Here is a 6,957-nt window from a genome sequence, read left to right on the forward strand (position 1 = left end):
ATTGATAGTAATTTTTTGTTGTGGTTTTGGATTTTCTGTTTTGATGTTTGGGCTTTGGTCTTATGCTTTCATTCTTGCTCTCTGTGCTGTAGATCGCTCTTTTCCTTGAATCATGGCTCGTACGAAGCAGACAGCATGGAAATCTATCGGACGAAAGACTCCAAGGAAGCAGCTCGCAACAAAGGTAACGGCTTTCCTATATTTCTTCCGTTGCATCTTTGGTGGAGTTAATTGAGGCGTGTTGTTTTTATTGTGGCATTTTATTCTGAAGCTCCTTTTTTAAATTAGGCTGCTCGTAAATCTGCTCCCATGACCAGAGGTGTGAAGAAGCCTCATAGATATCATCCCGGAACAGTTTCTCTTCGTTATGTACACGCAGTTTAAATTTGCTTCGGATTCTATCGATATGTTTACAATGTTTTCTTTATAGTATATGTATCTTATTGCAAATTGTTTAATCGAGTATCAGAAGAGCATGGAGTTGCTAATTTGGAAGCTGCCTGCACATCATTCTCCTGATGAATTTTGGATCGTCTACCTGAAGATTGTTCTTTGTTTTGCATTTTTTGTTCTTCGATTTATTCCCAACAGCATTTATGTTTTACGGACAAACCGAAACAGGAAGATTTTATTAACTTGTTTGATAGCTTTCTTCTACCATATTTTGCCCACTCAAGATCTCTGCAGTAATTTCTGTGCCTCTATTATTTTTCAGAATTATATGTTCAAGTATGACAGTGTCCACGGACAGTGGAAGCATCATGAATTCAAGGTCAAAGACTCAAAAACTTTACTCTTTGGAGAAAAATATGTTGCTATGTTCGGTTTCAGGTAAAACACTTGTTTATGGAGATCAATGAGAGTTTCTTAGGTCAATTATTGCTTGAGCTTAGGCATCAACATAGTGTAAGTGCTGACATTATCTATTTGTTGCCATTTGTCTAACTATTCACATTTTGGTTTGAAAACTGTAGAAATCCTGACGAAATACCATGGGGCGAGGTCGGCGCAGAGTATGTGGTTGAATCCACAGGTGTCTTCACCGACAAAGAGAAAAAAACTGCTCACTTGAAGGTTTGAATATTACCATTCCACAATTCAATTATAATAGATTTTTTCTTTCAAAGTTTATCCGACATGCTACTAGTTAAAAATACAATGTACCTAAAAGTTGATAAATGATATTTGAGGTAACTAAGGAGTTGTCACATGTAATACCGCTCCCTCCCTAAAGGCTATTAACATATCTAATTTTGTAAATTTCAAACGGTATAAAGTGCAATAATGGAAATTACAATTTGGACTACATATAATAAAAAAATTTTGTTGATTTCTAATAGGCAGGTGCTAAAAAAGTTGTTATCTCAGCTCCAAGCAAGGATGCACCTATGTTTGTTGTTGGGGTTAATGAGCACCAATACAAATCTGATTTGAACATTGTTTCAAATGCAACCTGTACTACTAACTGCTTGGCTCCCTTGGCTAAGGTTTGCAATGATATTTTTACTAAATTATCACAGTTTTCATTGTATAGGTGTCTTTATATGAGAAAAATTACATATTGCTGGGGAGGAACTATATGTTAAAAGAGAACAAAAACACTCTGTTTTCTCTGGCAGGTAATCAATGACAAGTTTGGCATTGTTGAAGGTCTCATGACAACTTTCCATTCCATCATAGGTACACTTACTATGAACTAGTATTATGCCCTTGAATTTTATTGATACAAGGCGTTTTCAAGCTGCATTGACTTATGTTTCTGTATGTAAACAACAACACGGAAGATAGTTGATGGCCATCAAACAAGGACTGGCGAGGTGACAGAGGAGTTGGTTTTAACATTATTCCTAGCAGTACAGGAGCAGCTAAGGTAGGAAGCAACAAATTACCAATGATGATTAAACATATTTAAAACCATCAGTAAATATTTTATTCTGGTGATTATCATTCACATTAAACACTTTATAAGGTTATTTTTATTGATTTACTTCTCAGAAAATTCTTTCGGTCATTCTTTTCATGTATAAAAATTACCTCAGCTGCTTCAAGATAGCCCTGAGAAACCTGAAATGTCTGAAATGTCTTCTCTTCATGGGAAGTTATGATTAGGACCTTACCTGAACAAAACTTAGTATGACCAGGGTCTTACCTGAGCAACAAACAGTGATACTACCACCTTCCCGTGTCAAGTGACAAAATACAGCTTGTTACCATTACTTTCACGCAGTCATGAAAGTGCACTGTTGTTCGAAACCTAGGGCTCACGATTTTCCTATCTTTACATCCAAATTATCTCTTTGTATAGCCCACTTTGTTAAGCTTGTCTGTTTCTATTTCCCACTGGTGTTTGTTCATCCTTATGGTTACCCTTGACAGTTAGGTGACTGTTAGGAGAGAAATTGGGAAGTACCACTTGTTTATAGTAGGCACAACAACACAGTTGCTTGACATTGGATCCCATTTGAATTTAGTATTTTTTATTTCTTACCTAATTTTCGCATTTTATCATATTGTCCCATGCTTAGGGTGATTAGGTTTTATTTGTTTGTTGGATTTCTTTGGAGAAACATTAACTGTGTACTTGCAATTGGTTAATTCTGTGTAATCTAGTTGGGTTCTGCATATTTTTCTTCTAATTTTGTTAATATGAATCCCCACCAGCATCACCTTTTATGTTCTCACAGCTACTAATTGTGATTGTATTTTTGAAGGCTGTTGGCAAGGTTCTACCAGCTCTCAATGGAAAGTTAACTGGAATGGCCTTCCGAGTACCCACACCAGATGTTTCAGTTATTGATTTGACTGTTAGACTTGAGAATTCTGCCACTTATGACGAGATCAAGGCGGCCATTAAGTAAGTAGTCTCAGTTACCCCCTAAGAAGAGGAAGGGAAGAGGATATATACAATCTCTGTCAGGAATAAGTTTCAAGGATTTTTTCTAGAAAGAAAATCATGATATTATATTGAGGATATATAAAACAAAATGTTCAGATAGTTCTGAATGAGTTTTGATGAAACTCCTGATTACTAAAATAAGTTTCAAGGTTGTGTATTTCATTTTAACTATATATGGTGCATTTCATTTTATAGGGAGGAATCTGAGGGAAAATTGAAAGGAATTCTTGGTTGCACAGAGGATGTTGTGGTAACCTTGTGCCATATAGAGACTTGACAACTAACAACCCAAAAAACTTTAAGAACTTGAAGAAGATATAGTATATTGGGTAAGATTTATTGTTTCCAATTCCAGAAGAGAAATCCTTTCTCACTCATGTCACAATTTTCACTCATACTTCTCTAAAGTTAAGAATTGTACTTATGAGCAGTCCAATGCATTCACAGGCTTAGGGATCGTTTCACTACCTTTGTTGAACATGAAATGATAATTTTTTATTGGGAGAAACATATAAACATCACTGCTCATTGAAGTTTTTTCAAGCTTTTGTCAGGATTATTGAATGTATTAGAACTAATTCAGAATCTATTACTATTATTTTCAATATCTTGTTCTTTTTCTTCCTTCATTTCATTGGATAAATCATAAAAGGTTTTATTCAAGCTTTGATTCTGCCATCTTTTTGTTACCAAATTTTGAAATATTTACATATTGCATACCTTGTTTTCACTAAAACAATTTGAAGGAGAATACCAATCATTCTCTCTATTGTTGGAAAAATAAAATAGCTTAATATTGAAACTTATCTTCTTTTTACTGTGTTAAATTTGGACTTGCCTCCATCCACTTTCTTAGTTGGGAACCTGAAAATTACTGTGCAGAATATCTTTCATGGAGATATCAAACCAGAAAATATCTTTCATGGAGATATCAAACCAGAAAACCTTCTGGTTGGCAGCGATGGAACAGTTAAGATTTCTGACTTCAGTGTTAGCAGGATGTTTGAGGTAAGAAAGTTGCTCTCTGAGTGTACCTTCCTTTCTGATAGTGAATGTGTTCTAAACATGACCTCTCAAACTGCACCTTTTGATAGTTATAGACAATTACAAATGCCTACTGTTGACTATTGTTAGGTGAGTATTTTTTATTAAATGTTAACATTGGACAATGAGGATTCAGTTACTGGGAGGAAATGTTTTACAAAATCCAATGTTCCTTTGGATGTATACAGGGCAGCAATGATAAGCTTCGAAGGTCTCCTGGTACTCCTGTTTTCACTGCACCAGAATGTTGCCTAGGTAGAGTGCTTGAAACTTTGTTAGTTATACAAATAATGTCTGCTCAAGATTTGGACAATCATTGTTGCTAATTTGTACCTTATTCATATCTTCGATGATATATTGTCCATCTTGTTTGTTGTCAGATTACATTCTTATACTCGACATATATTATATTTTCAATTCATGCTTGTTCTCTTGTAAATAAAAGCCTGTTCAATGAAATGAAAGACCAGAGGAAAGGAAGAAAGGGTCACATGTTAAAGGACAGATACTTCAGTTGTCAAAATAGGCCTGACAATTTTTGTTGCCTATTTTCAATAGGCTTGACATATCATGGTAAAATTGTTGATGTGTGGGCATTGGGTGTGACACTATACTGCATGGTGTTAGGTTCTTATCCCTTCATTGGTGACTCCTTGCAAGGCACATATGACAAGGTAAATGAATCTCTGCTGCTTTTGACTTTTCAAACAGGCCGGATGGAGGGAAATACTTATTTTGTTGTTACTAGTGGTGGCTTAGATTGTTCATGATCCACTTGTACTTCCAGAGGATATGAATCCAACACTTGCAAACTTACTCGAAGGTCTTCTTTGCAAGGGTAAGTGACTTTTCTCAATTGAATGTTTTACAGAGCAGATTTTAATTTTAAGAGTTGCATTGCTGCAAATTTTGAAATTCACCATAATAATCAAGCTGCCACTATTGGATTTCACAGATCCTAAGAAAAGGATGAGCTTAGAGGCTGTTGCAAGGCATCCGTGGGTTATGAAGGATTTCACGTCAACTGTGCAGGTTTTGGGGAAATGTGAACAGGGTAGCTCCAGATATCATTCTGATCATCATGAGCAAACTGTAGCTTCCTCTGAAGCATTGTCAGAATCAGTTTAACAGGGATGGTTATGGTTTTTATTTTTACATATTTCATGGCTGCTTAGTCATGGAAGAGATGTTGTGGTTCTTCAGAAGAGAGGGTTCCTTTTCTCATTGTATTTATATTGAGTTGCTCTATGATACTTGTACCTTGTATCTGCCTGTATGACTTTAGATATTCAGCGGCATTCTTTAGTTGGACTTCCTTCTAATGCAATTGGGACCTCAAAGGAATATTATTTGACAGTTCTAACCATGCAAATAATAATCAAGAATCACATGATATGGTGGCTAATGTTCAAACTTCAAACTTTCAAAGCACTTCACTGTCAAGAGCTCTGGGGGAATTCTTCAAGATATCGGTGTGTCAGTTGCAGATTATGTGCTGGTAAGGTTGCAGCAAGCAAGTTCAGTGTCTCTGTTGTAAAATATGTGCTGTTAAGATGTAGCAATCAAGTTCTTCATACTAGGAATTCCCTGGTGTAATTCACAATAAAATAATATTGCAATTTGTGCATCCTCCTTGTAAAGGGATGTGAGGCGGAGGGTTTTAAGCACCTTGTGCATGTAATAACTCTATTTATGATAGCTTATTTTTTACGGCTTTGTGCAACCTGTTTTCAAGCTAGGTTGGTTGCCAGTCCAAATATTTGTAGAGATCTTGGCCATTTCAAATTGATCTATAATCGGTCAAGTTAGTTTTCTTGTAGTGGAATATTATAAAGACCTTTCCTTTTATGGTTGTGGTACAAAACTTGATGAGTGTAACAATAGAAAAGCAAGCTAATTGTGTGGCTAGGTTTTTGATGGCAGTGATGGAACTATCCCTGAATAAAATGGTCATATGGGGCTTCATATTTAGATTGTGATTTTTATTCTTATCTATTGATGATGCATCTGTATATTCACAAACGAAACCCAATAGATTCGTTGCTGATTTCTTGGAGCTGAGGGTTTCTATAACAAGCTGATTGGTACCGGAAAGCGACCAAAGATGCGACTTTGAATGGAGGATTTTGGGAAATCTCTAAACTGATTTTGTCTACTCATTTGCTACATGGCTGAGTTTGATCAGATTTCCAGTTGGTGCTTATACCAATCCATTTAACTGATAAGAAGGCATTAGAGTGTTGGTATTAAATGGCTGATTGAATTGTGGAACCTTGCTTGCGGATTGAGTTCCATTCCTTTTATATTGGCCTCTATTATTTAATTATTGTGCAATAAGCACTGGTAAGGAATCAGCGCTTTAATTTATACAATGATGTGTGAATAGCCATTTCATGTTTTTGCTTGAAATTGCAATATCCATCTTTGTCTGAGCTTCTAATTTTAAGCTTTTGCAAGTGGGGTTAAAGCTCAGCAGTGAAGATGGTTGTATGTTAAGTCAACCACTAAAGTTAAATTTCTTGAGCCATGAATAAGCAATTGGAGCCATGTGCAAATCTCTGGGTGATTTTGACAGAAAAGTACGCGCTGTCACGACAGCTTAACCAAATGAAAGTCCTCTTGTTCAGTTGTTTGCCCCTCAAGGGCCACTTTAATTGTTCAAGTGGGCTGCTTCTTGTGTCTGATTCCTAGGCATTGCAATGTTTCTATCTGAGCTTTAGAAGGAAGCGATTTCAAAGAAAAATTGCAATTATTCTAGAACTTGGAACTCAGATAGTGAAGATTGCAGATGAAGAGAGTTGAATGGGGAGATGCTGGAAATTTCGGGTACTGTACAAACTTGAAATGGTAACTCATAAGTCAAAACTGAAATCTATATTACAATTTTTGTATTCATTATGTATTCAAAACCAACTGTTTTTCAATTTTTAATTACACAAATTTTTTCATGTTTAACTTGCAACTAGATTGAGATGTTATGCTGTGCAAGGAAAGGAGACTTGGGATAAATGGCAGTT

General features: G+C 35.8%; 1 pseudogene across 1 annotated transcript; it reads left to right on the top strand.

The window, feature by feature from the left end:
- The first annotated feature begins 318 nt into the window (after window positions 1-318).
- Window positions 319-5,188, top strand: LOC149146416 (uncharacterized; annotated as a pseudogene). The gene is made up of 12 exons (XR_016265162.1): window positions 319-831; window positions 975-1,074; window positions 1,341-1,487; window positions 1,620-1,691; window positions 1,778-1,870; window positions 2,712-2,854; window positions 3,092-3,146; window positions 3,779-3,904; window positions 4,129-4,195; window positions 4,499-4,614; window positions 4,700-4,778; window positions 4,896-5,188. The product of XR_016265162.1 is annotated as an uncharacterized LOC149146416 (transcript).
- Window positions 5,189-6,957: the final 1,769 nt, after the last annotated feature.

Source organism: Pinus tabuliformis, chromosome X (assembly GCF_031772625.1).
Source record: "Pinus tabuliformis cultivar Carrire ecotype Pingquan chromosome X, CPIR1, whole genome shotgun sequence".
Taxonomy (NCBI): Eukaryota; Viridiplantae; Streptophyta; class Pinopsida; order Pinales; family Pinaceae; genus Pinus; species Pinus tabuliformis.